Source organism: Bemisia tabaci, unplaced genomic scaffold (genome assembly GCF_918797505.1).
Source record: "Bemisia tabaci unplaced genomic scaffold, PGI_BMITA_v3".
In the NCBI taxonomy this organism is placed as follows: Eukaryota; Metazoa; Arthropoda; class Insecta; order Hemiptera; family Aleyrodidae; genus Bemisia; species Bemisia tabaci.
The window spans coordinates 209,518-216,614 of record NW_027311750.1 but is presented as its reverse complement, the minus strand read 5'-3'; positions in this window follow the sequence as shown (position 1 = coordinate 216,614).

The following is a 7,097-nucleotide window of genomic DNA, read 5'->3' as shown; positions in this document are numbered from 1 at the left end:
GGTGATGCCTCGGTGAGCTTTGGCTACGGTGAGGCCCCCAAGAGAGTCTCCATCTAATGGGAAAGACCTCAAGTTTGCGGACATTGCGGGGGTCGTGGGTCAACTCGATCGGCGTAATGATCCGGAGCCGGACTGCGGCCGGGCCGGGGTCGAAATTAAGCCAACCCCCGGCGAGGGGCGTGCCCGCCCCGTCGCGTCGTCCTCGCCCCCGTCGTCGCAGACAGCAAGCAAGGAGGAATTGATTCCGCGTCTATTCGCGCCAGCATTCAGCCGTCGCCGTTTGAGCAATCGAACAAAGCGAGCCGAGCTCCGAGCAGACGGCCGGCCGCCCCGAAAAGACGCGCAATTTAATCAATTTCCATCCGAAGCGGGAAGGCACCGCAATCAGTCGATAAGGGATGGCAGCCTCCGCGGCCGGGACCCTCGCGAGGGACGCCGGGACACCACTCGCGGACGTCCGCTTCCCTTCGCCAAGGGCGGCGTTGTCTCGTCGATAAAAATAAATCTATTCAAAGTTCATTTGCCAAAAAAAACGAAAAATGTGTTGCGTAAACCAGAGAGTACTTTTTCTTGTCGATGTTTTTAAGAGTCTGGACTCTAGATCTAATGGGTTTTTTTTTTTCCAGTGTACGTTTCACTGGAATTTTGCCCAAGTTCGGGTCGCAGGAATGACACTTCTGGACTTTTTCCCCGTTAAACAACAGGACAATGTTTCTTCCTCTCTTTTTCAAATCGTTCCTGGGACAAGGACTCTTGGTTGGTTCTGTGATTGGTATTGACTAACTCAATATTTTTCCCAACTTCGCAAGTGAGATTTTGCCCTGGGACGAATCCCATGAAACGCCCCGTGGATACAAGATCTAATGGAGAGACATGACTTTTCCTCTCAATGCTTTTCTCATCGGATCTCTAAGTATTTGAGACGACAAGGGTTCCCGTTTTTGCAATGGGGATCGTTGTTGCAGCTAGAGAGAACCTATACGGGGAGTGTATGAACATGTACGTAATTTTGAAGGTTGGGCCGCACAGCTCCTAGGGCTCAAAATGGCAAGTACCCGCTGAACTCTAATGTTCAGAATAATTAATTATTACAATTTATTTTTGCGATCCGTTGTTTGGAAAGCAAGTATTTCACTTAGCTTTGGCTTACATTTGCTCATTTTTGCGGAAGGACACTCGTTTAAAAACATTCTAGCTATTTTGCATCAATACTGGAGTCGGAAGATCGCAGAGGCAACATTTTCCCAGTATTTTTCATGAAAGAAAGTTGGCTGCCTTTTTGAACACTGGAAAAAAAAAAACATTGGGTCTAGAGTCCAGACTCTTGAAAACATTGACAAGAAAAAATACTCTAGATTCGATCAGATTTAAGCTTGAATCAAAAGGAAATCCGCTTAAATTTAGAGGCCTGGTTCTTGATTTAAGCTAGATTCTGATTGAATCAAGAGTACTTTTTCTTGTCGATGTTTTTAAGAGTCCAGACTCAAGACCTAATGTTTTTTTTTTTTTTTTTTTCTCCAGTGAACGCCATAAATCCACATTTCGACACGTCCATACTCTCCACACATAGATACTCGACCCCGGCGAAAATCATTGGTTCTTGGTGGAGAGTGATAGAGCCGGCAGCCAGGGAATACGTTATTGGCGCGTCTAACTCGGGCAGGACCCTGATAATTAGATAGCGATGCGGGTTAGTCAGAGGCCGCCACCCTAATCTGGTTAATAGGTGTGATTTCCATGCATCTTTCAGCCGCGGGCGGAGGGGACCCTCGTCAAATAAAGAACTCGGACCACTCCACTCCACTCCGCCAGGGGACGCTTTTTCATTTGGATTAGGCCCACTCCCGGACCACCCCCGCGTCACCCCTATTTCATGGCCGAACGCCCCCTTTTTACGATCAGAACTTTCCACAAAAAAGTAGGAAACCCACGACGCGGCGGGTCAAGCGGGGCTTTTCAATCAAGTCTTTTATGGACTGATGAAGCCATATGGCGCGTGAGAGTACTGCCGAGTGTGGAATTTATCCGTTGAAATACGATTCTACATCGCATATTCATCAGCTGCATGACATGTTTTGCGATATATCGATTGATAAGCAATTCAAACAGATGAAAAAAGATCGATTATTTGGGCGTTCGCAGCGAGCACCATAACTATCGATTCTTTATGATAACTTCAAATGAGATAATGTCGAAAGTCGCTTATCACGCCTCGCCACTGATATTCATGAAAGGTAGTTGTGATAGTTCCGATTCCTACCGCCGGTGGTGCAGCGTATGTTACGTTCCAACGATGGATAAAATATCATGAGCCACGTCTGCTGACCGACGGCAAAAGTTCGTGTGAAACGATTATAGAAGACCGACGATGGAGTCGCCAAAACCCACGTCAAACCAAACCAAATCAAACCTTCAAAACCCATCATACATAGATGAAATAATCATAAGAGCCCTTCAACTTTCAGAAAAAAATAGCAATCCAGAACATGGGACTCTCAAAATTAGGTGTACAAAGTTGAAAGTCCGTGACATTGCGTATTGGGTTTAGTAATGTTTGAAAAGGAGACGGACAATGACATGGTAGTACGCAATATTGTATGCGTAGTGTTTGCAATAAGTGGTACTAAGAAATGTAAATTCGAGGAAGACCAAAATTAATTCAGGTTTCGATCTTTGATCATGCGTAACTTTCTGGCCTAGTCAGAATTTACAGTTTGTTCTGAACAGGGTGTAAAAGTATAAAAATATCTTGAGGGACTTCGAACAATAAACCTCTCGACTAACCGCCTAGTTGACAAGTTTATCGTCTACACAAATCCGTTAGTAATTATTAATCAACTCCCAGCGTAGCGGAGGAGGGGTGTCAAGGGATCTGAAGCCCTTCCGTCCACCCCCCCCCCCCCCCTATGGCTGGCAAATTCTCCCCACCCCCAATTGTTGATTTTACGTAAAGAGACAAAATACACTGGAAAAAAAAATCACATTGGATCTAGAGTCCAGACTCTTGAAACATTGACAAGAAAAAATACTCTTGATTCAATCAGATTTTTGCTTAAATCAAAAGGAAATCCGCTCAAATTAAGAGGCTTGCCCTGGTAAAAATTGGCGATAAGAGCTGCGTTTCAAAATACCATAGGAATTTTTATAGCCGGCTAAAAAAGGCTACAGATTTGATACGGAACCACCTTAATATTTACAAAACACACATTATATTTGCCTTTATTACATATTATTTTTCATCAATTAAAATGAGAACAATCCATACAGGATATGCAAACATTTAAAAATCATGAGTTGAATAACGCTGACTCCTTCAGATTAAATATTAGAGCCTAACACAATGCGGAGCGGCGACGCACTGGCGCCTACAAACCTAACAGGGATACTTCACGCATTGCGCAAAGCGTGAAGTATCCCTGTTAGGTTTGTAGGCGCCAAAGCGCGTTTCGCGCTGGCTGCCCGCCTGCCACGGCGCTTGAAGCAACTATTTCACACCAGAGGTATTGCACAGTATCATACGAAACTGAAGGCGCTCTAATATATTAGGAATGGCAGGCATCCATCGAAAGTACGGACGGAGCTTTCCTCGCAAAATAAATCAAGATACTACGGCCCAAAAAGAGAGCAGTAGTCCAGAAACTCACCAAGTCCTAGCATCCGTAATTAGTAACGTTTAGCATACACTTTATCGCCTGGCTGTTGCTTAATCGCCATCAGCTATAAAAGGCTATAAGAAATTGTGTAGCTGGCTATAGAAGCTATTGAAAATCTTACAGCCGGCTGTAGGGCTATGGTATTTTGGAACACAGATTCTACTGCAAATTTTTATCATGGTGGTTCTTGATTTAAGCAAAAATCCGATTGAGTCAAGAGTACTTTTCTTGTCGATGTTCTTAAGAGTCTGTACTCTAGATCCAGTGTGTTTTTTTTTCCAGTGTATGGTGATTTCATTTTTAATTTTCTCCACTTCTTTTTACGAATTCTTCATCTGCGTAACTCTGTTTCGCCATAAGAAACTATTCACAAGTGCTTAGAGATGAACAAGAGCTGCATGTTTGTCAGTATGGCACACGAAGTGGGCTTCTGCGAAGGGATAAAACGTTAAAGTCCTAACTGTCCCGTTGCCAGGGTGAAAAGCAGGAATTCGGTCGACGCGAAAACCGGGGCTCGGTCCATCGTGCAGCGGTTGACCGAGCGAACGGAACGCGGAACGCGGAGGCCGAATTTCATTCGGGCAACCGCTCATAAACACGCTGCGTTACGTAATGGTCGTTTCGGGGTAATTAAAACCGATAATCGGCCGTGTTCATATTACAATAGGCGCCCTCCTCGCCTCCCCCCGCAGTGCCAAACCTGACCCCCGAATTGCAGTCCCGGATTTTAATGCCTTGCTTGTGTTTGCGTGTTTCAGGTGGTGAGTTTTACTACTGTCCTGCTCGAGTGCCCATCGCTCGTAAGTGGAAACCCCGATTTTATGCCTGTTTTTATCGCTGTTTCCGTTTGATTGCCGTTTCATCGTCGTTTCGCGGCGCTAGCGCTGCTCCCGACCGCCCGCCGACGTCGTCACATTCACACCGGCTCCCTTTCTTTTTCAGGTCATCGGGTGCCTTCCGAGCTCCCAATTTTTCCGGCTCACTTCCGGCTATTTTGAGTTTTTTAGGATTGCCATAGTCGTAGAATACCGGGAAAACTGGGGAATGTCAGGGAATTTTAATAAGTCACGGGGACCTTGGAAATGTCAGGGAAAAATCGTCAAATAACCTTCATTTGCTTTTTCGAGTGGGTTCGACGTTACGAACAACAAATTTTGCCTGCAAACTATTTCTGACTATGTCTTTTTAAAATTCTGGCATTTGTTCTAATGTCAGGGAATTTTACCAAAATTTGTAAATGAGCTTCCTTCTAAAAAAAGTCGAAATTTTCTCGCATCTAATATGCAGATGAGTAAGCTTCTTCTTGCCTCCGTTCCTTCTTAATTTCTTCTTTCTCCCATCCCTTTCCCGTCCCGTCCTCTTTTTTCGGGCGAACGGGGAGGGGGGCGTAAGTTCCCCGCGACCCCCTTAAAGCCGCCTATGGGACCTCGCGAGGAAAGCCTCCGTTTAGGGGTCGACTATGATGAATACAACCCTTATTATCTTCCAAGGCTCCCTCATCCGCGGATCTTCACACAGCCGATACGGACGGGGAAATTTCGCATCGAACCGCGTTGCTCGCCGAGACCTCTTAAAGATCGAACTAGGCGAACGGTGTCAAGATACAGGTCTGACTAATGAGAAGTGTCTTCCATTTTGGATTTATCTTATCTCGGAGGCAGAGCCGCTGAAACCCGACGCGAATACCGACGCGACGTGAAAACTCGAGTCAAGCGTCACCGCGTACGGCGACACATCCTCATCGCCTCGTCAAGTCGTCACACCGTCGAGTCCCTAATGTGCGATGCTTCACTTTTTACCCGGCGCCAAGGAAGAAAGACGTAAGTCCATAGCTTTAAGAGCCAGGGTTAGCACGTACTCTTACGCGCTTCGAGGCTCATCCCGACAGGTTTCTAATGCTCTTTTCCGTATCACGGCGTTTTTACCCGGCGTTATTGACACAGAGCACTCGGAACGGAGGGGTCTCGAGTGGCCTCGCAACGCGTGCAGGACCCCGAGGGAGGGGGGGCGGGGGCGGCGTCTCCCCGAAGCTGAGGGTTTAAAATTCAAATAGTCGTTGCGCTCACGTGCACGACGAGAAATAATCACGGAGCAGCGTTGCGCATTGGGTTTGGATGTAGCGTAGAGTGTCGAATTTCCATGGTTCTTTGCTGGAATAAGTCTAGCAAGATGATTGTTGAAATCGATAGACAAAGCGGGAGATAAAGAAGTCAGAAGGAAAACGCATGAAGAGGGATCTAGCATATCCATGAGTCCTGCAGGATGATTATTTAAATTTATAGACAAAAAAGGCCGAGGGAAAACGGGAGTAATTATTATCCACTGGTAAAAAAAGTCTTAGCTTTGATCTAGAGTCCAGACTCTTAAAACATTGACAAGAAAAAATACTCTTGATTCCAATGAAAATCCGCTTTAATCAAGAAGCTTGGCTCTTCGATTCAAGGAAAAATCCGATTGAATCAAAATTATTTTTTCTTGTCAATGTTTTTAAGAGTCTGGACTGTTGATCCAAGCTACTTTTTTTTACCAGTGTGGAGTAGATGTGCGCATTGGGCCTGGATGTAGCAATGTAGCATACCTTGTCGAATTTTAATGCTTCTTGGTTGGAATAAGTCTAGCGGGATGATAATTGAAATCGATAGATAAAGCGGTAGACAAAGAAGACGAAGGAAAAATGTAGATGTTAGAGAACATCACTCCTATCATTTTCCTGCCATTTCGGCACGTTTGAATTCCTTCGAGTCGGGATTTTTAAAAGCAGGCTCGTCCCGGATTTTGGTTGCAAAAATACGCAATAAATTTCCACATCCACCCCCTGGTTTCCTTAGAATAGTATGTAAAAACATAAGACTTAGTGTGGTGATCCATATAGGGATGGAGACTCGGAATTTTGTGAACGCTCCTAGGTCAAAGGAAACGACAGTTTGGGCCCCCAGAACTTTAAAGGGATCAACCTGGAAAGGAGCAAGAACCTTAGGGTCCTTAGGGGTTATATAGGGACGGTGCGGGATTTTTGGATGACCCTGTAGAAAGCGGAGATGCGGCATTCCCGTGGAGCTTGGACCAATCCTTACTGTGCGACCCCGCGTTTCTCCGCCACCGTCGCGTCCGTCTTGGCGGCGGCGGCGGCGCACATTGGATCGATTCAAAAGGAGAATTCGGACAAAATTTGGAAACTTTAAACGCTTAGAACTCCGTTTATACGAAACTTTAAGGTTTTACAAGTGGCTCCATTGGTATCCTCATGAAATTTACTTCAAGAAACGCCTCTTATAATGTAAAATATGACGGAATGAACATCAAAATTCGGAGTTCTAGTAAAAAATGTCATGTTCGACCACTCTGCTTGACTCGGTCCACTGTGCGGCGGGGCGGCGGTGAGGGGTGGCCGCTCATTGCTTTATTGCGCGAACTGAATTCCGAGAATAAGAAACCGAAATCACT